The sequence below is a fragment of the Canis aureus genome, chromosome 26 (assembly GCF_053574225.1).
Source record: "Canis aureus isolate CA01 chromosome 26, VMU_Caureus_v.1.0, whole genome shotgun sequence".
Lineage (NCBI taxonomy): Eukaryota > Metazoa > Chordata > Mammalia > Carnivora > Canidae > Canis > Canis aureus.
Genome location: NC_135636.1, coordinates 9,574,616 through 9,599,983, shown reverse-complemented (window position 1 = coordinate 9,599,983; position 25,368 = coordinate 9,574,616).

Here is a 25,368-nt window from a genome sequence, read left to right as displayed (position 1 = left end):
TTATTTATTTATTTATTTATTTATTTATTTATTTTAAAGGGAGAGAGAGCTTGAGTGGGGGAAGGGCAGAAAGAGAGAGAGAATCTCAAGTAGAGTTTGTGCTGAGTACAGAGCTCAATATGGGGCTCTCCTCATGACCCTAAGATCATGACCTGAGCTGAAACCAAGAGTCAGACTCTTAACCAATTAAACCACCCAAGTACCCCCTACCACTTGCAATACACCTTATTATTTCTCATTATTCATGTCTTTGGGATGAAAAATATGTCATTCTAGGTTTGGTGAGTAAAACAGACTCATTATGTTACAAGAAACAGGAATTGGGGTTCATGTGAATGTGGAAGTAGCTGAGGGACCCTGAAGGCTGTAGAGGAAAGATGAGAGAGATAGTCACTTGTCACTCACAGCTGGAAAGACTGGAATTCTCAGAGGTGTCTGAGAAATCACTATGTGTGCCTGCCAAAGTGCAAGCTTGAGATGAGGTCTGCTAGAGAGCCCCGTTCTACAAAACTGCTGAGTTTAACAACATGCCTTCCTAGGAACTACTACCTCTGCTTTTACTTCTGCCTTCCCATGCAGCTCTTCTTGGTAACGAGATTTTCTCATTCAAACCAGGAGCCTCTCAGAGAACAGAGTGCTAAGAAACATGGCTGCTGATCTTAGGTGGGATTCCTGGTGGTGCCAGTTGTGACCACAGACAATTCAACAGAAAGACTGATGTTTGTTGTGTGTTTTCTCTATGCCAGCTACCAGCTGAAGACTTTGCTTACCCAAGTCTGTTTAATTCTTGTAATAACACAGAGGAGTAGCAATTCTTCCAGATACTCAAATGCTAAGTGACTGAGATAGGATGGGAGCTCCAAAGTCTATGCTCTTAGCATCATAGCTCAATGTAGTTCATAACCACCCATGTGATTCCCTCCTTGCCACATGGTGTTATCAAGGGTTTAATGTGTCTCCTCTGCTGGACTCCAGGTTCCTTGGAGAGGGGGATCTCTCATCTTTGGTTTTTCAATTAATTGGCATTTTTTTGTATATTTCAGTATTGCATCTGTGTGTAGTAGGAATTCAATAAGTATTTTTTAAAATTTTTATTTAAATTCAATTTGCCAATATATAATATAATATCCAGGGCTCATCTCATCAAGTGCCCTCCTTAATGCCTGTCACCCAGTCACCCCATCCCCCCACCCACCTTCCCTTCTACAACCCTCAGTTTGTTTCCTAGAGTCAGGAGTCTCTCATGGTCTGTCTTCCTATCTAATTTTTTCCCCACCAGTTTCCCCTCCTTCCCTTATAGTCTCTTTCACTATTTCTTAAATTCCACATATAAGTGAAACCATATGATCATTGTCTTTCTTCAATTGACTTATTTCACTCAGGACAATACCCTCCAGTTCTAACCATGTTGATGTAAATGGTAGGCATTCGTCCTTTCTGATGGATTTTAAAAATAAGTATTTTTATGGACACCGAGGCTCCTTCCACAGTTTGGCTATTGTGGCCATTGCTGCTAGAAACATCGGGGTGCAGGTGTCCCGGCGTTTCACTGCATCTGTATCTTTGGTGTAAATCCCCAACAGTGCAATTGCTGGGTCATAGGGCAGGTCTATTTTTAACTCTTTGAGGAACCCACCATTTGCTTCAACGTGGATGGAACTGGAGGGTATTATGCTGAGTGAAGTAAGTCAATCGGAGAAGGACAAACAGTGTATGTTCTCATTCATTTGGGGAATATAAATAATAGTGAAAGGGAATATAAGGGAAGGGAGAAGAAATGTGTGGGAAATATCAGAAAGGGAGACAGAACATAAAGACTCCTAACTCTGGGAAATGAACTAGGGGTGGTGGGAGGGGAGGAGGGCGGGGGGTGGGGGTGAATAGGTGATGGGCACTGAGGGGGGCACTTGACGGGATGAGCACTGGGTGTTATTCTGTATGTTGGTAAATTGAACACCAATAAAAAATTAATTTATTAAAAAATAAGTAATCTAATTTTTAAATTAGATTGTTTAGATCTAGAAACAAAAAGCCAAAAATGTGGATAAGAAGGTGGATAGTTGTACTCACCAATAAACACCATGCTTTCTTCTTGCCATTTAGGGTATGTGTATTTTGAATCAGGAATTCTTGCCTCATTCCCCAAAGCCATTTTCTTGAGAGATATGCATCTGGTTTGTCTCCTGGACTCCATGCAGGGTTCCATTCCAGCCAAATGTAAGACCATCTTTTACTTACTCATTTAATTAATTCATTTTAAAAGTCTCACCGTCTCTCCTGAATTTGCTTAGGAATACGGAGAAAAGAACTGCAATGGAAGTGAGCATTCTCGGTTGTGGTCCATCCTCAAACAGCACATAACTTCCCTATGATTTGATGGAATATTTGCATTTAAGAGAAGCATCTGTTAGCTGGTTTCTGGAATGTGCTTTCAATCTCAATTCATCCAGTCTGTCTCTCCCAGCTTCTAAAAATATGATCTTATTTTTACTCTCCTTTCAACTTGAAACGGACACAGAATACAGACATCTCATACCATTTACACCCAGAAGGCTGTCAGCAGAGGCGCTTGGGGGAAAGCATGTTTAATCTTGAGAAGGAAACAGAATGTATACACACCCAGCAAACTGACATGTTTTACCTTGGCTCTGGCTTCTTCCGCCTCCACGTGTGGTAGCAGCTACCAAGATTTAGCTATGAATCTCCATCATCGTCAGAGTCCTGTTGATGGGAATAATTGCTAAGGTTTTCCTGCTTTGTAGACTCAGGGCCAAGCCAAGTTACTAAGTCATCATTAGCCTGGGCTGCTGGTTCAAACCTGTTTGCTGACTCCACTTGGCGTAACTATTTCATGGCCAGTTTACTGGGAGGGTAGTAATCGAAAGTACAACCTTACTCCTTGTTATTCTCTTCCCTTTTTCTGGTCCCTTCCATCCTTACTCTTTGGTCTTTGGTGCATGACACAGTCACCCCAGCTCCTGTTGGTCCTTGCAGTGGCTGGGAGGTCAATGGACATCAATCACAGACAAAGTCATCCCTTCTTAGACTGTGGACCATATCATTGATGCACCCGGGCTTCTGTCTAAATCGCATGTCAGAAGGAATCATTGGCATCCCTAAGGGCAGAAGTGCATGCTGCCTTGGGCTCTAGGGGTTGTCACTTGCAGGCGTGACATGTCCTTAGTAGCGTCAGACAATTCAATAACTATCAATATCCTCCCCACACCCAAAAGCCAGACCCCTATAGCAAGAAATTGTGCGTGTGCTTTTCCCTCATAGCCTTTGAGAATGGCTAAAGCACTCACATTTTCCAGTGACCTGAAGAAGGAAAAGAAGCCATTTTTACATTTTTATAGAGTCGCTGCTACTAGTTATTCCTCCTTCTCCTCTTCTTCCTCCATCCCTCTTTTCCTTCTTCCTCTTTTTCCTTCTCTCTTTCCCTTCCACCTCTTTTTTCTTTTTTAAATGACTTCTAGGTTCAAAACTAAAAAGCCCACAGGTTTTCATGCATAGGTGGAGGTGCATTTGGTATGACCACTTTGGTATGCCACTGTTTAATTACATCTAACAAAATGGCACCAGTAATGGATAAGATTCTGTGGCTTTTTTAGTTTTTATTTGTAATATGATCCAGGAATTTCACTCCTAGGAATAAACCCAATAGGAATGCATACATTTGTGCATCAAGAGACATGTACTAGAACGTTCTTAGCAGAGTTATTTATAAGAGCCCCAAACTGGAATAACACAACTGTTCATCAAGGGTAGAATTGATGATTGATTTGTGTGATATGCACACAGTGCCATACAACAGCAGTGAGAATAAATAAAATACAACTATTTAAATAACATGAATGAATCACACAAATGTATTGTTCAGCATAAGAATCCAGGCACAAAAGAGTGCATTTATTTTTGCTGAGTCCAGTTACATAAAGTTTGGAAACAGGAAGCATTAATGTATGGTGTTAAAGGCAGGACGGGGGTGGTCTGAGTCTGGAAGAGGTAGAAGGAGGCTTGGGGGTAGAGGCTGGCAATGCGCTATTTCCTCATTGGGGGCTGGTTCCAGTTGTATGTTCAGTCTGTGTGGGTTCACTGAGCCATACACTAGTCATTTGTGTACTTTCCTGTATATATGGATCTTACTTCCATAATTTTAAAAGATATGAAAAACAAAAATGTAAAGTCCATGGAAACAAAGTTTATGTATGTGTTGTTTCTCCCCACCAGCCCGTGACAAATTAGCTATCTGCAGAGAGGAGTGGTTGGCAAGCACCCCACTCATTCTCTGGACTTGGCAAGGTCCTCTAGCTGGTGGGTCCCAGCTCCTTTCGCCGGTCCTCCACCCCAAACTCACATTTCCCCCCTTCTGTCTAATCCACTTCACAGATGTACATCAGCCTCTCCTCCAAATTTCCCCTCCACCGGGATCCCAAAGGGTCCTGATTCATTGCCCTAACTGCTGTCCCCTGCAGTTCTGGGCCTTAACAGGTCCAGCCCGATGCATCAGTATCTCTGGGTACATGTTGAGGGCCTGGAAGCAGAAACATAGCTCTCTCTGTCTCTCCATATCCATGTGCTATCTGAAATCCTCATGTTACTTAACTCTTTTGGGTGATGGCATTGAACGTTCCTACTTACATGTTAAAATGGAAGTAGCATATTTATACTGTTTTATAATCCCCTCATCAATAAGACTTTTCTTAAGGCTTCCTGTGAGCTAGAGGACCTTCAACCAACACTTCTTGGGGAAAGGTCATCAGATATTTGACCTTAAAGTTTTGAAGAATGGACAGAACATTTTGTTTTCCTTTGTGTTTAATAATTGTATTCTGTCCTTTCTTGACATAAAGTGTGGGCATCAGAGATTTACCTAGTGCAGTGATTTTTCAAACTGCTTTTTTATCTGGCAACTTCTTCAAATGCTATCTAAATTAGAAGCATAAGCATTGGGATCCCTGGGTGGCGCAGTGGTTTGGCGCCTGCCTTTGGCCCAGGGCATGATCCTGGAGACCCGGGATCGAATCCCACATCGGGCTCCCGGTGCATGGAGCCTGCTTCTCCCTCTGCCTGTGTCTCTGCCTCTCTCTCTCTGTGACTATCACAAATAAATAAAAATTAAAAAAATTAAAAAAAAAAAGAAGCATAAGCATTAAGCAGATTAGGGTAGAGTTCTTGACCTTTCTGGGGGTTTCTGTGTTCACATCAGTATGGAGGCTCTGATGTCCCTGGTCAAAATGGCAGAGCCATATCAAGAGTCCCCTTCCCAAACCAGAGCTCTTATACCTCTTCGTCATGAAAGGGGTTCTGTTTTCCTGTTTTGCCTCAATGGCTGCAACTGGCATCTCCTTCTGTGAGTTTTGAGTTCTTGAAGCCTGGTCCCTCCTCAGATTTTGTAATCTTTGTTTTAGGCCTAGGATTTTCCTGCTAGAGCCAAGTGCTGGGAAATTAGGGCTTTCTACAAGGAACCGGCTTCAAAGTTCAGAGATCCTGGAGGACGTTCTGTGCAGATAGGGGACAGAAAGACCAAAGGGGCTTGGAATCTGGGAGAGAGATCCAGGCTTCCATCTTCTGAATTAGTTGCATGAAGTGGGTAAAATTGGTGTACAGTGAGTTTCATCTTTGAATACTCTATTTAGTCCATTAAAGCGTATGTATACATATGTGTGTGGGCGTGTGTGTGCGAGTGTGTGTGCGTGTGTGTGTGTGTGTGGTCAAAGCCCCACTAGCCAAAGACTCCAGGAACACGTTTGGAGGAGCAAAGTCAATTTCTTTTAACTTTCTACAGCAGGAGAAGGGGAAGGCCCACATTGGAAGACCTGGGGTATCTCAGGAAGAGGAAACTGAGAGAAGCTTCCCATGGGATATAGGGCTTGTTGGGTGATTCTTTTTTTTTTTTTTTAATATGTGTTTATTGGAGTCAGTTAGCCAACATATAGCATAACACCCAGCATAACATCCTGTCAAGTGCCCCCCTCAGTGCCCATCACCCAGTCACCTGTCCCCCCGCCCACCTCCCTTTCCACTACCCCTTGTTCGTTTCCCAGAGTTAGGAGTCTCTCATGTTCTGTCACCCTCACTGATATTTCCCACTCATTTTCTTTCCTTTCCCCTATAATCCCTTTCACTATTTTTTATATTCCCCAGTGAATGAGACCATATAATGTTTGTCCTTCTCCGATTGACTTACTTCACTCAGCATAATACCCTCCAGTTCCATCCACGTTGAAGCAAATGGTGGGTATTTGTCATTTCTAATGGCTGAGTAGTGTTCCATTGTATACATAGACCACATCTTCTTTATCCATTCATCTTTCGATGGACACTGAGCCCCTTCCACATTTTGGCTATTGTGTACATTGCTGCTATAAACATTGGGGTGCAGGTGTCCTGCCGTTTCACTGCATCTCTATCTTTGAGGGGGTAAATTCCCATCAGTGCAATTGCTGGGTTATAGAGCAGATCTATTTTTAACTCTTTGAGGAATCTCCACACAGTTTTCCAGAGTGGCTGCACCAGTTCGCATTCCCACCAAAAGTGCAAGAGGGTTCCCCTTTCTCCACATCCTCTCCAACATTTGTTGTTTCCTGTCTTGTTAATTTTCACCATTCTCCCTGGTGTGAGGTGGTATCTCATTGTGGTTTTGATTTGTATTTTGTTGGGTGATCCTAAAGATAGTTTAGGGAAGTGGAGGCTAGTTTGAGGTGGGATGTTTTTAGGATGTAGGAACAACTCTGTTGTTGAGTGTCTTGGCAATTGTTATGTAGAAGGCAAAAGGATTAAAATGGAGCTAAAGTTGTCACTGGTAAAAGAACAAAGGCGAATTATTAATTACTTTTGTGGTTGCAGAGTATCTTTATCTCTAATGATGTTTAGATATGATTATGGAGAGGTCTTGTTTCATGTAGTATCTTTGTCTGAATATTATTTATATTCTGCAAAAGCTGTTTACAGTCAGTTGGTAGCTCTAGACCCTATTTGCTGCTTGATGTCAACTGGAATGGCTGCTCTTTAAACACACACAATACACTCATACATATAGTTATGTCCAGACCCATATTCATATTTATATAATGTGGGCATCATTAATTGAGGTAATATATTTCCAAGTACCTGGCATGGTTGTCTGAGATATGCAATCTGGAGAGACTGTCTTGCACAGAGGCTAATCAGAGGCAGACCTGGGGTTCTACTCCCTTAACTAAATTTCTTCATCAAAGTCTCAGCTTTCTCATCCATAAAATGAGAATAATAATAATATCTATGACATAGGTCTATGAGAAGTTAATGGGCATATACCTACAAAATGTTAGAACATGCCTGGGAATAAAATGAGCATATACCTGGATAATCACTAAGGTGGGGACTGGGATGACTGGGCCCGAATTTTGGCAGTGGAGCATGATGCCAGAGCCTAGTTCTCACAATTACATATTGTTCCCTGGTACTTGGCAGGGAAAGCAGACGCCCAACAGAGATGTGTGTGTCCCTATGAAGGCAAAGCACTGCTCCCACCAAGACAGGAAGGTCCAATGCAGTCAACTTGTCATGGGGTAGCTGACTATTATCATTGGATGAAGCCAAATGTAAGCCAGAGATGTATTAAGGTCATCATTGCTGTCCAAACATATCACTTTCTAGGGAGAGCTATTTAGAAAGGGTAGAGAGTCACATGTTGGATTGTGAAGTCCCTAAATCCAGGACCCCTGCTCTGAGATTTTCTTACTAGTCTGTGATATTTTCACAGTTCCATGCTCCTCTCCTTCTGTCACAGTGGAGCCTTCCTAATAGTCTTTTCCATCTTGGTGAGAAAGTAAGCTGCTCCATGCCCTTTCCAGGAATGTTTGCATTTTAACATTATTGTTTAAAGTGCTACTGTGTCAAGCATGGCTCATTCCTCTGGGACCACAAAGTTGGAATTGTAGGAGCTGAGATCATTATTTGATTTGACTTCATGACTCTTGAGAACCACACCTGGAGTAGCTGGCTTGCTTCCTGGGTGGATGTAGAAGCCCTGTGTTGATTCACAGAGAAATTTGGAGAAAGCTTGATTTGCAATAATTCTCAGCAAATTTCCATAAGATAAGCTGAGGAAGAAGAGCATGGCACTGAAGTCTGGAAATCCTGGATTCAAAGTCAGGTTCTACTAAGTCCTAGAGAGAATGATTTTAGGCAAGTTACAAACACTCAGAGTTAGCTTCCTTCCTCTGTAAATTAGGAACAATTTAGAGTGACTACCCCCAAGGTTGTTAGGAAGTTAAATTTGATTGTGCACGTCTATCACAATAAAGTTCCTGTGGACATCAGCTATGCTCCTTCAGTCCCACCCATAGCCCTGTGATGCACCAGACCCCACCACCCACCTCTGCATCATACTTGTCCCTTGTCAAAATACAGAGTTGATAGTTGATATCTTGTTAAGGTGTCTCAAGGTCTGAGCCTCCCAAGAGGAAGCCAGACATAAAAAAGTAGAGATGTTAGGTAAAGCTGTGGTTTTTTGCCAGTGAAGCCCACTACATCAATCTGCAAAGATGTGGTTCATTATTGTCAGGATGATGCAAATAGTCTTAATGACATGGCAAGGACTCTGAGCAATGATTCTTAATAAAGTTTCCAGGGCTAGGGTCAAAACCACCCACTGCTTGGGTTTATTCATCTCCTTCCCAAGCTTAGCCATGCATATCCAAACTGTATTTGTGGTTCCTAAATCCATCTGAAGGGGGGATTGTTTCGTGATTTTCTATCATGAGCATGCTGGCCTGTAGCTAAGACATGGGCCTGCCTCCTCCAGCAAGAAAAACAGGCCAAGGTGGAGAGAAAGCAATGAGCTGGTGTTCCTCAAGGAATACGAGCTAATGGCCTGAAATAGCTTGAACTGAATGATTTCTTTGTGCACCACCCACAGTTTATTAATGTGTTAAGAGGATTGGTTCTGTGCCCCTTCTAAGGAGTTAAATGATCGCAAACTTACTCTGCCATGAACCTGTGTCTGACTAGCAGAGCCTCATGGAAAGCTCTCTACTTTAAATATTTATAATTCTCTTCGTAGGTTAATAACTGATACTATGCCTAGCCAGCAGCCATCCTCTGTCTTTTTTCCTTACTGGAAGAGGTATCACTCCAACATCTGCAGAAGGCCAGATGCTCACTTTCCCAGACATCCTTTTACTCAGACATGGGCATTGACCCAGCCTTGACCAATGGAACCAGAGGGTTTGGGAGAAGGGTTTTTCTCTGTATTCAAAGAGTAGCACAGGGGAAGAATCACCCTGCTGCCTGCACTGAGATTGTATATGTGAGGATGCAAAGTCAAGTGTCAAAGTGTCTGAGAAGGAAAAGCCAAGATAATCAGAGAAGTCACACTGGAGCCTGGACATGAATGAACCAGCCTTGGAGCTGCCTACCCCCAAATTTCCTGCCGCATGAGCTTATCCACACACTTTGAGTTAATTGTGGCAGACACTGCTATTTATGTAAAAGTATTCACCCACATTCCTTGCTAAACGAATCACAATTTTATTTATTTGGAAGGAGATTCCCTTAGCCTCTTTGCTGGGTGGGTGGATGGGGGCGCGGTATCGCACATACATTATCCTGAATAGTAGGATGTAAAATAAAGACTTCTGGAGGGCTCTGAGAAATATTTTTTTCTAATAAGAGAAAAATATGTGAGCAGAAAGGTCTGCCACCTTCTTCCCTTTTGAAAACAGTTATTTGAGGTCACATTCATTGAGATTGTAGCCATTCTCTTAGGACTGACAGAAGGTCAGAGAGAACTGTGGAGGAAGCATCAATGAGTGGCTGAACTGACCCCCAGCCAAGTGCATTTAGAGTTTTCAATAAAAACAATTTAGTATTATTTGATTTGTAGCCATGGGTTGGGCATTTCCCTGGTAAAGAAGTGTTGTATTACTTAGGCCTACCCCAGGGCCCCAGAAGACTGGTGAAGAGGAAGGGATAGATTTTAGGAGTGATGCAGATTAGTTTTCAGGTCCAAACAAAAGGGATGCACACCATGTTCTTAAAGAGGAAGGGGGAACTGGAATAAACCAAAATGCCTAGTCAAGTGACAGAACGGTCCCCTGGGTTCAGGGACCTGAAACCCAAGGCTGCCTGGGACTATGGCCTGGCCATGTAATGTGACACAGAATAAGAGACTTCCCAGAGGACCACTAGAATGGCCAAGGACAGGAAAACTGGGGTTTTAGCACCGCCAAATCTGGGGCTGGGCACCTAGTGACCTGTGGGCTGCATCACAAATGGTGGGAGACTGGAAGCAGCTGTTGTTTCCAACAGGCTGGACACAGCCACCTTTAAAGGAGTAGATCAAAGTTGAGGTGAATTTCAGTGAATTGCTGATGAAGGCTAAGTCAGTGACCATTTTATCACCCAAATCCATAGCCCTGGACTGTGCCACCAGACTAGTATGATCTGGGAAAGTGATGGATGCCCCTGTGTTTATCTTAACCTCCCCCACTAGTTTGTAAACATCTTGGAGGCAGGAACTTTAGTTATGTTTCTCTGATTGCCCTGTGTGTGGGCATCAAATACTTGACTTTTTAATTTAATCAACAAATATTTATTGAGCCCATACTCTGCCCCAGGCACTAGGTCACATGCTGGGGATTCAGGAATGAACGTTCATCGCAGACAGGTTTGTGCATCAATGCAGGCTAACAGATAACCCCTAGTGGTGCACCAGGGGTGCCTCTGCACTGATCTGTCTTGACCCATAGAGGCCAGAAGAGGAGGCCCTTTTGAAAGAGGGTACCATCCATCCATGGAGGCACTGCAAGGAGTCTGAGGGGCCAGGCTCAGGACATCATAGACCTCAGGACATCTAAGACCTATGGGGGAGGCAGAGATGGGAACACATCTCTTTGTGATTATTTCTGAGTGGTATGCTTGGGGCCGGATTTTGTTTTTTCTTTCTTCCCAAGGCATTCTGCAAATTGGAAAATCACTCAGTCATGCTAATTTTGACAGCGTGAGACCCTGTCAAATTACTGCAGTGCCTGTGCTCTGGGGAACACTGCCTTTTAAGTTGCAAAATGTCTTCTTTTACAGTAATGAGCAACTTTACCAGCATAAGAATGCATCAGAGGGTTCCCAAGAAAATGGAATAGGCTCTTTCCCAGGGGCAGCTTTCTGCCTCTTACTTGCTCTCCACCTACCTTCGTCTAGAGGAATTATACAATGATTGGACTTTCCCTAGTGATGGAGGTGGTGGAGGGTGGGATCTACTCAATATATGAGCCAGAGCCTCAGATCATAACCAGTTTCTCAGTCCTTAAGCAATTATGGCTAAAGAGCTGATTAAACAGTTCTGGGTGTTGAGAAATAGCCACACTCTTTTATTTCCTTCTCAGTTTTGTCAGTCTTTTACATTAATTAACTTCTGTGCTTGGTTGCTTTATAATGAATAGGAAAATCAGGAGCCTGTTTTCCCCCTTTTGTTTGTGGGATTTGCTACCTGCAGTGGGATGAGCCCAACTTTGCCAGCAGGGACTAACTGGCAGAGGTTCTGGAGTTCCTGCATGATGTAGAGGACTTGATAGTACTTGTTAGTACTTGTTAGCGTTTGGACCAGGAGCAAGTGGAGTTATGAGGCTTATAGGTATGAGCTCCAAAAAGTCAGAGACAGAATTAACAGTCCTGTGGTCTTATTTACATGAGGCCACATGATTTGTTGTTTAAGCTTCTCATGGAATTGTCTCCTGTGAGTGACTGGCTACATTATTTCGGAATTATATCCTAAATGTTTAAGGAAAACATCAAAAGCAATACATTTAATGGAAAACCACTTCTCTCCAATCATTAACTGTTCAGTTAATAAGATTTTATTGAGCATCTGTTAAGTGCTGGTCAATGTCTGTATCCGGGAAAAGTAGAAGGCAGACTGGCCAAGAGTATGGGGCTATGCTAAAATCAGAAACACGAGAAACAATACATGTTGGTGAAGACGTGAAGAAAAAGGAACTCTTATCCACTGTTGGTGGGAATGCAAACTGATGCAGCCACTCTGGAAGACAAAATGGAAGTTCCTCAAAAAACGAAAAATAGAATTGCCATATGATCCAGTAATTCCACTATTGGGTATTTACCCAAAGAATATAAAAATACTAATTTGAAAAGATACGTGCACCCTATGTTTATTGTAGCATTGTTTACAACAGCCCAAATATGGAAGCAGCCCAAGTGTGCATTGATAGATGAATGGATAAAGAAGATGTGGAATACGTATACAATGGAATATTACTTGGCCATAAAGAGGAATGAAATCTTGCCATTTGCAATAATGTGGATGGAGCTAGAGGGTACAATGCTAAGCAAAATAAGTCAGTCAGAGAAAGATAAACACCACATGATTTCACTGATATGTGGAATTTTAGAAGCAAAACAAATGAACAAAGAAAAAAAGAGACAAAAGAGACAAAACCAAAAAACAGACTCTTAACTATAAAGAACAGGTTGGCAGAGGGGTGGATGGGGGAATGGGTGAAATAGTGAAGGGGATTGCGAGTACACTTATCATGATGAGTTTTGAGTAGTGTAAGGAATTGGTGAATCACTATATTGTACACCTGAAATGAATATAACACTGTATGTTAACTATACTAGATTTAAAAATTAATATTTTTTAAAAAAGGAAAAAAAGAGTACAGGGCCATGGAGTTAGACATGATTATGAATCTTCACCCCACTACTTCCAGCCTGTGACCTTGGGCAATTTATTTCATCTCTGTCCCTGCTCCTTAGTGACCCTCACCACAGGGTGAAGGATTCTGGATCATGAGTCACCCCACAGAGAGGAACTGCTCAGAGAGCCAGTTGACTTATATCACACTGTGGTGTGAGTGAGAAGCAAAATGTTGTTATGCTAAACCACTGAGATTTTAAGCTTTGTGTGCTATCACAACAGAATCCTAGCTGACAGTAGCTGTAATGGCCATTCTTGTTCTCCTGACCTCTGCCTATCTGTTGCACACTCCTCCTCCAGCCCTCCTCACTGCCCCAATCCTCTCCCAACTATTACCCATAGTCTACCTCCTCTGCTTCTTCTCTCATTTCCCTACTCTTCTATCCATTTTTCATTGCTGTGAGCACCCTGGTGTCTCTCATCCTACCATATCCTGGCACTCTCTATGCCAGGCAGACACCCAGGTCGCAGAGGTGATACTCAGAGGACAGAGGTTAGAGTTGGGTAGGGCCAAGGAAACACAAGGACATACCCCACCTTCTGTCTCACAGTCTCTGAATCAAAACCAGACTTTCCCAGAAGAGGCAACCTTGCATAATCCTACAATGTCATGAAACATGGTGGCCTTGCATGGTGGAGCTAGCCCAAGGTGGAAAGGCCTTCTTTTACAGACCTTTTGAAATAGAAAAGGATTACTTCAAGTGTGTTCTAATAGGCTTCTAGGCACCCAAGGTGCTCTCTGAAGGTTGTGGGGGCAGAGTTAGCCTGGACAATATCATACAAAGCATTCCCATTTTGAAATTTCCCATGCACATCAGCACAATAGGGTTTTGACAAGTCCTATGATAAAATCACCTCTTTAACATGGTTTAACCAAACTTATTCTACTCTTAGACACATCCTCTCCTTTTGCTCATTAGCATTGATAGGAACAAATTTATAGAAATGGTGAAATGAAGCATAAACACTTATTTTCACAGCCTATGACCTTCACAGCATTGATTGGAGCTATATTCCAGGAATTCTATATAGATTGTTGGGACAGTAGAGAAAGAATAATTCTTTAAGATTCCTATTTTAATTTAAGTGATTTTTACAGTTTTACACTATTGTCTCCTAATGATGATTAATATCACATCATATATCTAAATTCAGTAATTACCAATAAAATGAAGCTATTTTTCCTATTAATGTAAGAGTATCAGAACTTTTCATTTGATGGGGAAGGGGATGGCTTACTTTTATGCACCTAGTTGTACTTTACTTTTCACAAAAATGGGCTCTGAGAATATGTATAAATCAAACTTTTAAAAATACCATCTCCCTTCCTCAATGGTTTACATTATCAGTATTGCTTTAATCTTAGTTGATACCAGTCTATTTTAATTCATTTTTTCTGTCTTTGGCTGCCTAATATTTTAATCCATTAGCTAATAATCACTAAACTGCTAAATACACACACACACACAAAAAAACCTAGCAGGTAATCATTAAATAAGTGATCATTCTCTACAGATGCCTTTTGTAGCTTCGGATACAGAACCTTTTATATTATAAACATTTAATAAATACTATCTAAATGAATAAGTAAATTTGTTCTTAAACTTAGTGCCAAGTATATCTAAATATAGGACTATTTGAGCAAAACCCAAATTTATGTCTGTAGTCAGAAATGTATATCCTGGTTGGAAATTACTTCATATTTTTAGAAGAAGTGAGAATATATGCAGAAAAAGTAGACATAAAATTTTACAATGATTGCTAAAGTAGTTCTGGAAAACAATTTTAAGTAGAAACGGTGTTATGTGGTGATGTTGGGGCAAGAGAAATGAATTATACCAAGATCTGTGTAGAGAGCAGAACAAGAAAGATAAGTTGCATTTCTCTGAAGCAACAAGACGTGCTGCAATGTCCTGTTTTAAATCATTTTATTCTTTGTGTTAACTCTACATTGCACAATGCATCTGCCTCCTGTTGTGTGTGCCCAGCTCAGAATCATTTGGACAGGTCCTGGTGTCCATCAATAGCCTTTGGTGTTGTGTGACACCATGCAGCACTGGCCTGCTGCCCCAATATGGCCCTTCCTGTCAGCTGTTGACAAATCCTGCCTCTCCAGGAATTGCCCATCCTCATGCAGGGTGGGAACAAGGGCAGGCATCACTAATGGCTTGGCTGTGACAACTGGCAGAGGCTCTCTTGCCCTGCTCTGCCCTGCCCATCAAACCTGGCCACTTCTCCAGCCTCCATTATCTGAGGGAAATGGAAGAGATTTCCTGCTTGCACAGGTACCAGCAACCTGCTAGGTGGTTGGAAGGAGGTCCCTGCTGGCATATGCCATGTTACATGGGAGTTGCTTATCTAGACACAAAGTCTAGATAGATACAGGAGAGGCACTAGAAACTAGGCACTAAAGGCTATTTACCTGGCTCAAGTATTTCTCGCCAATGATGCCTGGAAGGATTCTTTTATTTTATTCTTTATATTTTCTATTAGGATATAGCGTACACAATGTGCCCAAGGTACATTTAAGAGTGTATGGCTCTGTTAATCTTTACATGTTGTATTCTGTAGAGTCAGCTCAGGCTGCTGTAACAAAGGACCACAGGCTTGGGGCTTAAACAACAAGAGTTTATTTTCTCACTGTTCTGGAGACTGGAAGTCCGAAATCAAGATGCCAGCAGTCAGTATCTAGTGAGGCTCTCTCTTTGGGTTGCAGATGGCCATCTTTTCATTGATTCCTTGCATGGACAGAGAGAAAGAGAGAGCCAGTGGCATCTCTTCTCATAGAGATGCTAATCTTATTGGGTCAGTGCCCCATTCTTCTGATCCCTTTTAACCTTAATAGCTTTATAAAGGTTCTATCTCTGATGCAGTCACATCGTGGGTAGGGCTTCAAGATATGAATTTTTTTGGGAAACACAACACAGTCCATAGCACAAGTATATATCCCTGTGTAAACAAAACCCAGATAAAGATTCAGAACCCTGGGACACCTGGGTGGCTCAGCGGTTAAGCATCTGCCTTTGGCTCAGGTTGTGAGCTTAGGATCGTAGGATCCTAGCCTAGGATCGGAGTCCTAGGATCAAGTCACTCATCGGGCTTCCTGCATGGAGCCTGCTTCTCTCTCTGCCTGTGTCTCTGCCTCTCTCTCTCTCTCTCTCTCACTGTCTCTCATGAATAAATAAATAAAATCTTTAAAAAAGAAAGATTCAGAACCCTTATAGCTACCCAGAAGTTCCCCTAGTTCCCCTCCTTGTCACTCACCCCCACAAGTAACCACTATTCTGACCTCTGTTTCTATCAAAATGGAATCACATCATATATGAACTTCTGTACCTGGCTTCTTTCTCTCAACATTATGTCTGTGAGATTCATCTGTATCATCGTGGGTGTTCACAGTTGATTCCTTTTTATTGCTGTGTAGTATTTTGTTATACAAATATACCCCAAGGTATCCATTCTTCTGTTGATAAAGCTGATTTGAATGCTCTTAGGTATGTCTTCTGTTGGGCATGGATGCACTTTCTTTGGGTACATACTAAGAGTGGAATTACTGGGCCATAGAGTTAAGAATTGATTTTTAATTCAGTTAACTTAAGCATATGTGAGTTGGCATGAGTGACTTTTAGCTATAAATAAAACATGAGTGTCCCAGTTTCAATCAATGGCAAGTATAAATGGAAGTTCATTAACATCTCCGAGACATGATCCCCATAGACTGCCTGGCCTTGAACCTTTGCTCTGCCACTTAAGCAAGGCTACTTAGACCTCTGTGCCTCAGCTTCCTCATCTATAAATGATTGATAAGGATAATAGTAGTTACTTACCAATAGTAGTCTGTCTATTTGATGCCCAGAGAAGATTGTTTTAATATTCCCTCTTCTAGATGACAAATTAGATCCCAGTATCAGCTATGTCATCATCAATAATAATCATTCATTCCTTAATTTATTCTTCAGTTTTTAAAATAATTAACAATTTAAAAATAATTAAAATTTATTTTAAAGGTGTTATTCAAATTTGAAGACATATTTCACGGATGAACTAACATTTTCACTCAAATAGAACTAGTGAGTCTTAAATGCTGCACTCAGTTTCACCGTTTTAAGTTTTAGTCATAAGTAGAAACCCCATCTGGACACAGAGGATGGAATTGACTCATGTTCTGTCTCCTCACAATCACTGTGCCATTCTTGTTTCATTAGAAACTTCTGGCTACATGCAGGCACATGCAGGACCTCAGGAGTCAGAGACACAAACAGACCCCCAAGCCCCAAGCCCCCAGAATCCCCAACAGTTATGGACTACTCTTCGAAGTGAACACGTGGCTGAGTCTGCACATGTCAGAGGCCAGCTCTAACACTGGGAACTCTCCAAATTACTTTCCTATGGAAAACAATGTTTATTAAAAGGCCAGTAATGAAAATGTGCTAATTTGAAGCTTACATGTGTAATATTAAAACTCAGTGGCAATTATTTTGGACACAGACAGATATTTGGAGAGAAGTGTTTTATTGTGGAAACTCTTTTGGATGGCTAGTTCATTGTAATAATTAAAAAGGAGGTGAAGGGGGCACCTGGGTGGCTTAGTGAGTTAAGTGACTGACTCTTGATTTCAAGTCAGGTTGTGATCTCAGAGTTGTGAGATTGAGCCTCTAGTTAGGCTCCATGCTCACTGAGCAATCTGCTGGAGATTTTCTCTCTCCCTCTCCTTCTGCCCACCCCACCCCCCACTGTGTTTCTCTCTCTCTCTCTCTCTCTCTCTCTGAAAAAAAAAGGATGATGAATCTCTGGTTAGTGTTATTTCGGCTTAACATTCTCTTATGACAATGTATTTGCTTAATTTTGTGCACCTGGGGCAGAGTTCTCTACCACTATGTTCTTGGGACTCTCTCCCATGGCCACCATGAGTCATTCAAAAAACATGTACTGAGCACAATGATATATAAGGCATCACTGCGACACAGCCCAGAGAAGTGGGGAAATAAGGGCCCCTGACCTCAAGGAATTCATGTTCTGGGGAGTAGAGAGAAGATAATAAAAAGTAAATGAATAATTATATCATTTATCAGGAGTGATAATGTGGTTAACACTAATCAAAAAGGTTAAGGAGGACAGAGAGAGATGGGTGGTTGTCCAGTTTTTGGTGGATAGTCAGAATGCTTCTCTGAATAAGTGACATGTGGGCCATACGGACTTCCAGGTAGACAGAGGCGTAGGCCAAGGGCCCAGGACGTGCCAGACCCTAAGGGGGAGTGTTCTTGGGGACAACGAAGAGACCCATGTGACCAGCCTTAGGTCAGAGGACAAAGAAGTGGGAGATGAAGTCATGGAAGCAGGGCTGGGCCAGGGGCAAGTCCTTGTTGCCACAGTGGGGACGTCGAATGCTACTCTGAGGGAGGTGGGAACTCAGGGGCTGAGATTGGAGAAGACGAAGGACATGTTCTGACACACTTTAGCAGAATCACTCTGGCTGCTGTGTTGAAGACAGATGCATGGCTAGATGAGAGGGGAGGTCAAGGACAGGAGTAGATGTCTCTCGGCAACAGCCCAAGAATGACCAAGAGAAATGAAAGTGGCTTGGACCAAGGACTAAGGATGGATGTGGGAGAAATGGATTGCTGCTGGTGTGTGTGTGTGTGTGTGTGTGTGTGTGTGTGTGTGACAGAGACAGATGACTGGTTAAGGATGATCATCTCTGAGACCTTTGGCCTTGCCTCTGGAAGGATGAGGGCACCATTGACAGATCTGAAGAACACCAGAATAACGTCTGCTGGACGTGTTGGTTTGAGGTGCCTCTTAGCTATTCCAGCAGGGGAAGCTCTGGGCTAGGGGTAAGATCTGAGCTGTTGTCACTTTAGTCCGTTTATACACTGTGCATAAAGCCCTGGGACGAGCAGCGGTCACCTCAGAAGTGATGAGAAGGAGGGGCCCCAATGTTTAGAGAATTAGGGAGGGGAGGAGGAGCCAATCCAGGCAACTTAGAGGAGTGGCCAAGAGAGGGTGCCATCCCAGATGCTTGGTGAAGGAGGAAAGAGTGGCTCTGTGTCAGGTGCTGATGGGGCAGAAGGAAAGGAAAGAGGTGACACCTGACCACAGGGTTCCGGAGGACTGAACGAAGTGGTGCATCTGAGATAGGACCCGGCCCACACAAAACTCAGCGATCATCACCATCCCCAGTATGGCCTAATGATTTTATGGTTCTTAACATTTTAATAAGTGTTAGTATAATAATGTTTCTCTATTGTTTACAAGTCTTGGGATGTCATAAGGATGCTGGCTGTTAGGGGGATGATTAAAGCCTTTCTACCATTTGAACAAGACAGAAGAATTTGGGTACCTTCTTTACCGTGATTATTTCTAGTGGCTCATTACGCACTGGCAAGGGCTCACTCCCTCCAAGTATAGCAGCTGAGGTTCTGTGTTGCTGGTATGTTTAGCTCTTGTGTCCTCTATGTAAGCACATCATGTGAGCACATTTCCGTGCTCTTTATGTTTTGTATTGAATATGGTCTACCTGGATAAACTGCGAAGTGCACCTCTTTTCCTTGGCTGCCTCTTCTCAGCACTGATTTTTCCTGTCAGATGAGTATGCTCATTTATTTGAGGACATGGAGGTAGCCCCGACAAAAACAAATACTCAGGTGTCAATGACGCATATCACACAAATACTCCAGGGGCAATGTCCTTGGAGGGCCTTGGTCCCTTGTATGGGGCCATGAAGAGTTACTCCTGATGCCTCACAGCTGGGACCCTGCATCCACCAGGTACAGGGAATGGTGGACAGCAGGCTGGTCACTTATTTCCATCAGACAGGGAGAGCAGGGGGTATCTTGGTGTGAGAGTAGAGTCAAACTTTGCTGTTCCCTCTTCCTGTGAGCACAACAAGCTACCCTGCTTGGCTCTGTCTAGGCTTCTGGCCACTGCCATGCTCAACACCATCTCCACTGGTGCATCTTTAGAACAAAGAATATGGATGAACCCATATCCTCTCAAGCCCAGGGGACAATCTCGACTCTTGAATACAGCCTTTGGAAGCAAATAATAGGCGTCATGGCTATTGGCTGCAGTAACACTTTGTTATTTGAGATCCAGGGACAGAAACACCGACCAGTTGGAGCCCGTGACATAATAGAGAGAAGCTTTAGGTCATTTATCTGTTCACGTGTGCTTCTGTACCTGAAACAGACTGCAGAGACTCCTGGCCTGCATACTGAACGTGACTCTGCACCCAAATGTCTGCTTCATATCCCCACATGCGTGTTCAATAGTCATCTCCAAGCAAACATGTCCACAACTGACCTCTTGGTCTCCCCTACTCTGGAAGTTCTCTCCCTGTGGCCTTCTCTGGCTCAGTAAATTGCAACTACATCACTGCAGTGGGTCCTGCCCAAACCTTAGAGTCACTATTGACTCCTTTTTCACTTTTCTCATAGACTGCAGAATAAATCCAGAATCTAGTCATGTCTTAAGATGCCTGAGCTACCTTTCTCGCTCACCTGGAAGTTTCAGTATCTTCATAACTAATCTCACAGCTTCCATCCTTGCTTCTGTCCACCTGTGCTCACCTCCCCCCCTTGTCCATTCTCCAACCAACAGCCCCAGAATGATCTATTTTAAATATAACAGATAATACCCATTTCCTGTGTAAACCCCTCTGATTGTTCTCATCTCCCTCAGACAACCTCCAAAGTCCTCACTGTGACCTTCAGGCTCTATGTGATCTGGCTCCATTACTCCCCAACTTCATCTTCTGGTCTCCTTCCCCTTCGTGCCAACTCCATCCTGGCCACCCTGCCCTCCTTGCTGTTCCTGGAGCATGTCAGACACAGCTGGCCTCGGGACCTTTGCTCCTGCTGTTCCTGGTTCATGGAGCACACTTCCCCACTATTCACATGGCTCACTTCCTCTCTTTTGCTGGCACCTTCTCAGTAGGGACTTGCCTTACACCTGATGTCCAATTCAGCCTCTTGCTGGATTTCATTATAGAGCAGCTGAGTAACCTTGGGAAAGTTGGCTATCCTGTGTCTCAATTTCCTCATCTGTAAAACAGGGATACTCGTACCTAGGTCATAGTGAGTTAAGATGCATATAGTCTTGTATAAGTGTTGGCTATTCTTCTTATAATTATTAATTTTTAAATTTTTTTTATTTATTTATGATAGTCACGCACACACACACACAGAGATAGAGAGAGAGAGGCAGAGACATAGGCAGAGGGAGAAGCAGGCTCCATGCACCAGGAGCCCGACGTGGGATTCGATCTTGGGTCTCCAGGATCGCGCCCTGGGCCAAAGGCAGGCGCTAAACCGCTGCGCCACCCAGGGATCCCTTATAATTATTAATTTTTAAAAAGATTTTATTCAGCATAATACCCTCCAGTTCCATCCACGTTGAAGCAAATGGTGGGTATTATGCTGAGTGAAATAAGTCAGAGAAGGACAAACATTATATGTTCTCATTCATTTGGGGAATATAAATAATAGTGAAAGGGAATATAAGGGAAGGGAGAAGAAATAGGTAGGAAATATCAGAAAGGGAGACAGAACATGAAGACTCCTAACTCTGGGAAAAGAACTAGGGGTGGTGGAAGGGGAGGTGGGTGGGGGTTGGGGGTGAATGAGTGATGGGCACTGAGGGGGACACTTGACGGGATGAGCACTGGGTGTTATTCTGTATGTTGGCACATTGAACACCAATAAAAAATAAATTTATTATTTAAAAAAACAATACTTCCTAAATATGTATAAGACATATTTTCAAATATATTAAGATACTACTGTGGATGAATATAAATTCATATATTGTGGGACTCACACACAAAAAAAGATTTTACTTATTTATTCATGAGAGACACAGAGAGAGAGAGGCAGAGACACAGGCAGAGGGAGAAGCAGGCTCTATGCAGGGAGCCTGATGCGGTACTCGATCCCAGGACCCCAGGATCATGACCTGAGCCAAAGGCAGACGCTCAACCACTGAGCCACCCGGGAGCCCCCTCTTCTTCTTATAATTATTAATTATTTGTATTGTCTATCTCCACTCATGACAGTGTAACCTACCATGAGGGCAGGATGTTTTGTCTGTTTTGCTCACGGCTGTATTCTTCATGCTTAAAATAATGCCTGGCATATGGTAGGTGACCAGTTAATATGTATGGAATAAATTAATAAATGAAGTACATAAAGGAGGCAATTCATTATCTGTTACTTTGTAAATAAATGTCTATTTTATGATGTGTTTCTCTGTGGTGTGTCTTTCATATTTTAAAAAACTCCAAGTATAGTAGAATAGGGCATCCTAATTGAAATTCAAAACAATTCAGCAGATTTAACAATAAAAATAGTGAAAATCCTTTTTCATATTATCCTCCTCCTTTCCCCAGAAGTATATCCAGTGAAGTTTGCTTTGTATCATTTTTGAGACTTTTTATCTAATTATATATATACGTGTTGTAAATAAATATATGGTTTTACTTCATTTCAGGCTTAAATAAAATGGGAAACTGCAGGAATGTGTAGTCTTATGTAGTCAAGTACGTCAGTCATTTCCTTCATGGCATTGGGGGTTTTGTGTCTGGCATAAGATCTTTATAGCTTCATATTTTTTTCTTTTCAATAAATTTATTTTTTATTGGTGTTCAATTTGTCAACATATAGAATAACACCCAGTGCTCATCCTGTCAAGTACCCACCTCAGTGCCCATCACCCAGGCACCCCCACCCCCCACCCACCTCCCCTTCTACCACCCCTAGGTCGTTTCTCAGAGTTAGCAGTCTTTCATGTTCTGTCTCCCTTTCTGATATTTCCCACTTATTTTTTCTCCTTTCCCCTTTATTCCCTTTCACTATTTTTTATATTCCCCAAATGAATGAGACCATATAATGTTTGTCCTTCTCCGATTGACTTATTTCACTCAGCATAATACCCTCCAGTTCCATCCACGTTGAAGCAAATGGTGGGTATTTGTCGTTTCTAATGGCTGAGTAATATTCCATTGTATACATAAACCACATCTTTTTTATCCATTCATCTTTTGATGGACACCGAGGCTCCTTCCAACAATGAAATGCCGGGACACCTGCACCCCGATGTTTATAGCAGCAATGTCCACATATTCTTATTTTTAAGACATTTTTTCCCTTCAGAGCTTTTAGAATTTTCCTCTTTCCCTGAAGTTTAGAAATTTACCAGTAGAGGCCCGTGATTTTAAAATTATCATGCTTTGTAGCATGATACAATCTCTGAACTAGTGTGGGCTACACTAGTTACAATCTCAAGATGCATGCCTTTCTTCAGTGCAAATACTCTTATTCACATTCTTCAATTTTTTCTTCCTTTCTGTCTTCTCTGATGCTTCCTTCTGGAATATCAGACCAATGTTATATCTTCTGCATGTCTCCTGCAATGTTTCTCCTGTATTTTCCATCTGGTTGTGTCTTTTGGCTCTTTGTTTTGGCTACAGAGACTATGATAAAGAAAGGAAGTCCGTAAGTAAAAACATTTCCTGGTCTGCAACATGGCTTATCTGCTAACATATAATGTCTTCTGTAGGATGAGTGTTACTCAAGAAAATAGTCATCTTTCCATCCCAGGGAGACTTTATGTCAGTCGGGGCTTCTTAGCCCTTGAAACTTATGTAAGATTGCCTTGAATCCCCAGTCCTTGGCCTGTTGATCCCAGGATGTCTGAGTTCCAGGGTGTGCTCATGCGCTGATAGCCTCCTTGGTCTGGGCTCATTGTTTTGTTGCCTAAAATACTGTTCTTCCATGTGAGTGAGCAGTCGAGAAACTAAGCCCTTGCTTCAGTTTAAAAGTTATCTTTTTGCAAAATTGTCAGATGTTACTAAAGAACTGGTGGAGGGGAATTGCCTGATGGATGACGCAACAAATGATTCAACCCTTCACACCCTAATCTCTTTCCTTGAAAGTCCATTCCAGACATTTAGCCACCTAGGGGTCCTCGGTGACCCATTCTCTCTGCAGCTTCACTGACCCCTCAACCCTCATTCTCTCCAAATTTTCCCCTGTGTAGGCAGGGTCACACAGCCGCCTTCAGCTCCTGGTCACACAGCAAGCATAACCAAGTGCTTCCACATCCAGGGCAGACAAAGAGCTTCCCCTAATAGGATCTCTTCTCTTTATCAGGCATTTTGGGTTACAAAGACAGTATTTTTTTCTGTTTTATGTGACTAGAAGCTATGTCTGGTGATTCTAAATGAATGATTTTAGCATTTCAAAGATAGAAGAGACCTTACAGTTTTCTAGCAACTGTAATGTAATTAATTACTCTTCTAAGTTCTATGTTTGTTGCCTTGTAACTTCCCACCAAGTACATTTTTTACCTATCAGAGAACCCCTCCATGCATAGCTGACATGTTTAGACAGTTTTCACTGTTTATATTCCACTGAAAATCTGGCTTCCTGTTGCTTCTAGTTTTTTCCCCAGATGAGATACAATCAATAGTATGTGGCAATTGATCAGTGATGGAGAGTGAGTCTGTGGGAAACAGTAAGAAATGGTAAAGTTCTCTAGTTGACCGGAAAGCTGGTATATCTGTTAGGAATTTGGCTACAAGTAATGGTAGATTTAAAAAGTAGAGGCCTGTCTGTCTCATGTAACAGAAAGTGTAGAGGTGGACAGCCCACACTAGTTCAGCATACTGAGACATCATCATTGACCGAGTATCCTTTATGCTATTCCCTCCTTACTGTGTGGCCAACTAGAGCCACAATTGCAAAATGGCTGCAGCAGCTCCAGCAATCACCTGCTTATCTATCATTGGCCAAGGATGTTTGCATGAACCTCTTAGCAGTGAGAGAGCCTAGGAGATTCAGTTTTTAGCTTTCATAGGTTCCATTGTAGAGGCAAGAAAAGGAGAGACGATTGTAAATAGAATCTGGATGAACTAATACACAAGGTCTGCCACATATTGTAATAGCTTCTAGGGACACAGGAGGAAGGAAGCATGTACTCTAGTGACGAAGGAAGATTTGGTTTGGGGCATATTGAATTTGAGCTGCTGGCAAGGTTATCCCAAAAGACTGGTGATTAGATATGCTCCAGTTTGACCATTCCTTACCATTTAGTATTATTTAATATTTAAAAAGTGGTACAGCTAGAAACCATTGAACTGTGGCTGCTTATTTATAAACAGTGCACAGGACACAGCCAGGAAGTAAAGAAAGAAGTCGAGACACAGTTGAAGCTGACTAGCTTGTTTCATGTCCTTGGCCTTTGTAATTGGTCAAGGTTACACATGAACCAAACTGGACCAATAAGACTAATTTCTAAGACTCTGATGGGGACTGTTGGGAAAGGGAAATGTATTTTACACTTAGATTGTTGATAGAGCTGCAGAAGGCCACTTGGCTAATCTATGGCAAGACGATGCTAAAATGGTACTGTAGAGATGGCCCTGCATTCACCACATAGCCAATGGACCAGACCAGATGGTACATGAGACAAGAAAGTAGCTTCTCCCAGGCACAAGTAGTCACAGCAAGACGGGGTTGTGAGTCTCTGTGGTGCAGAAACTTTCCTAATGCAGTGATGTCAAAATAACAAGAATGAATATGATTTAATTAGAAATTTTATAATCTCTTACAAATGTTTGACCATTTTTACAGAAGGCAGACTCCATGCAAGATTTGAGAAAAATAATACAC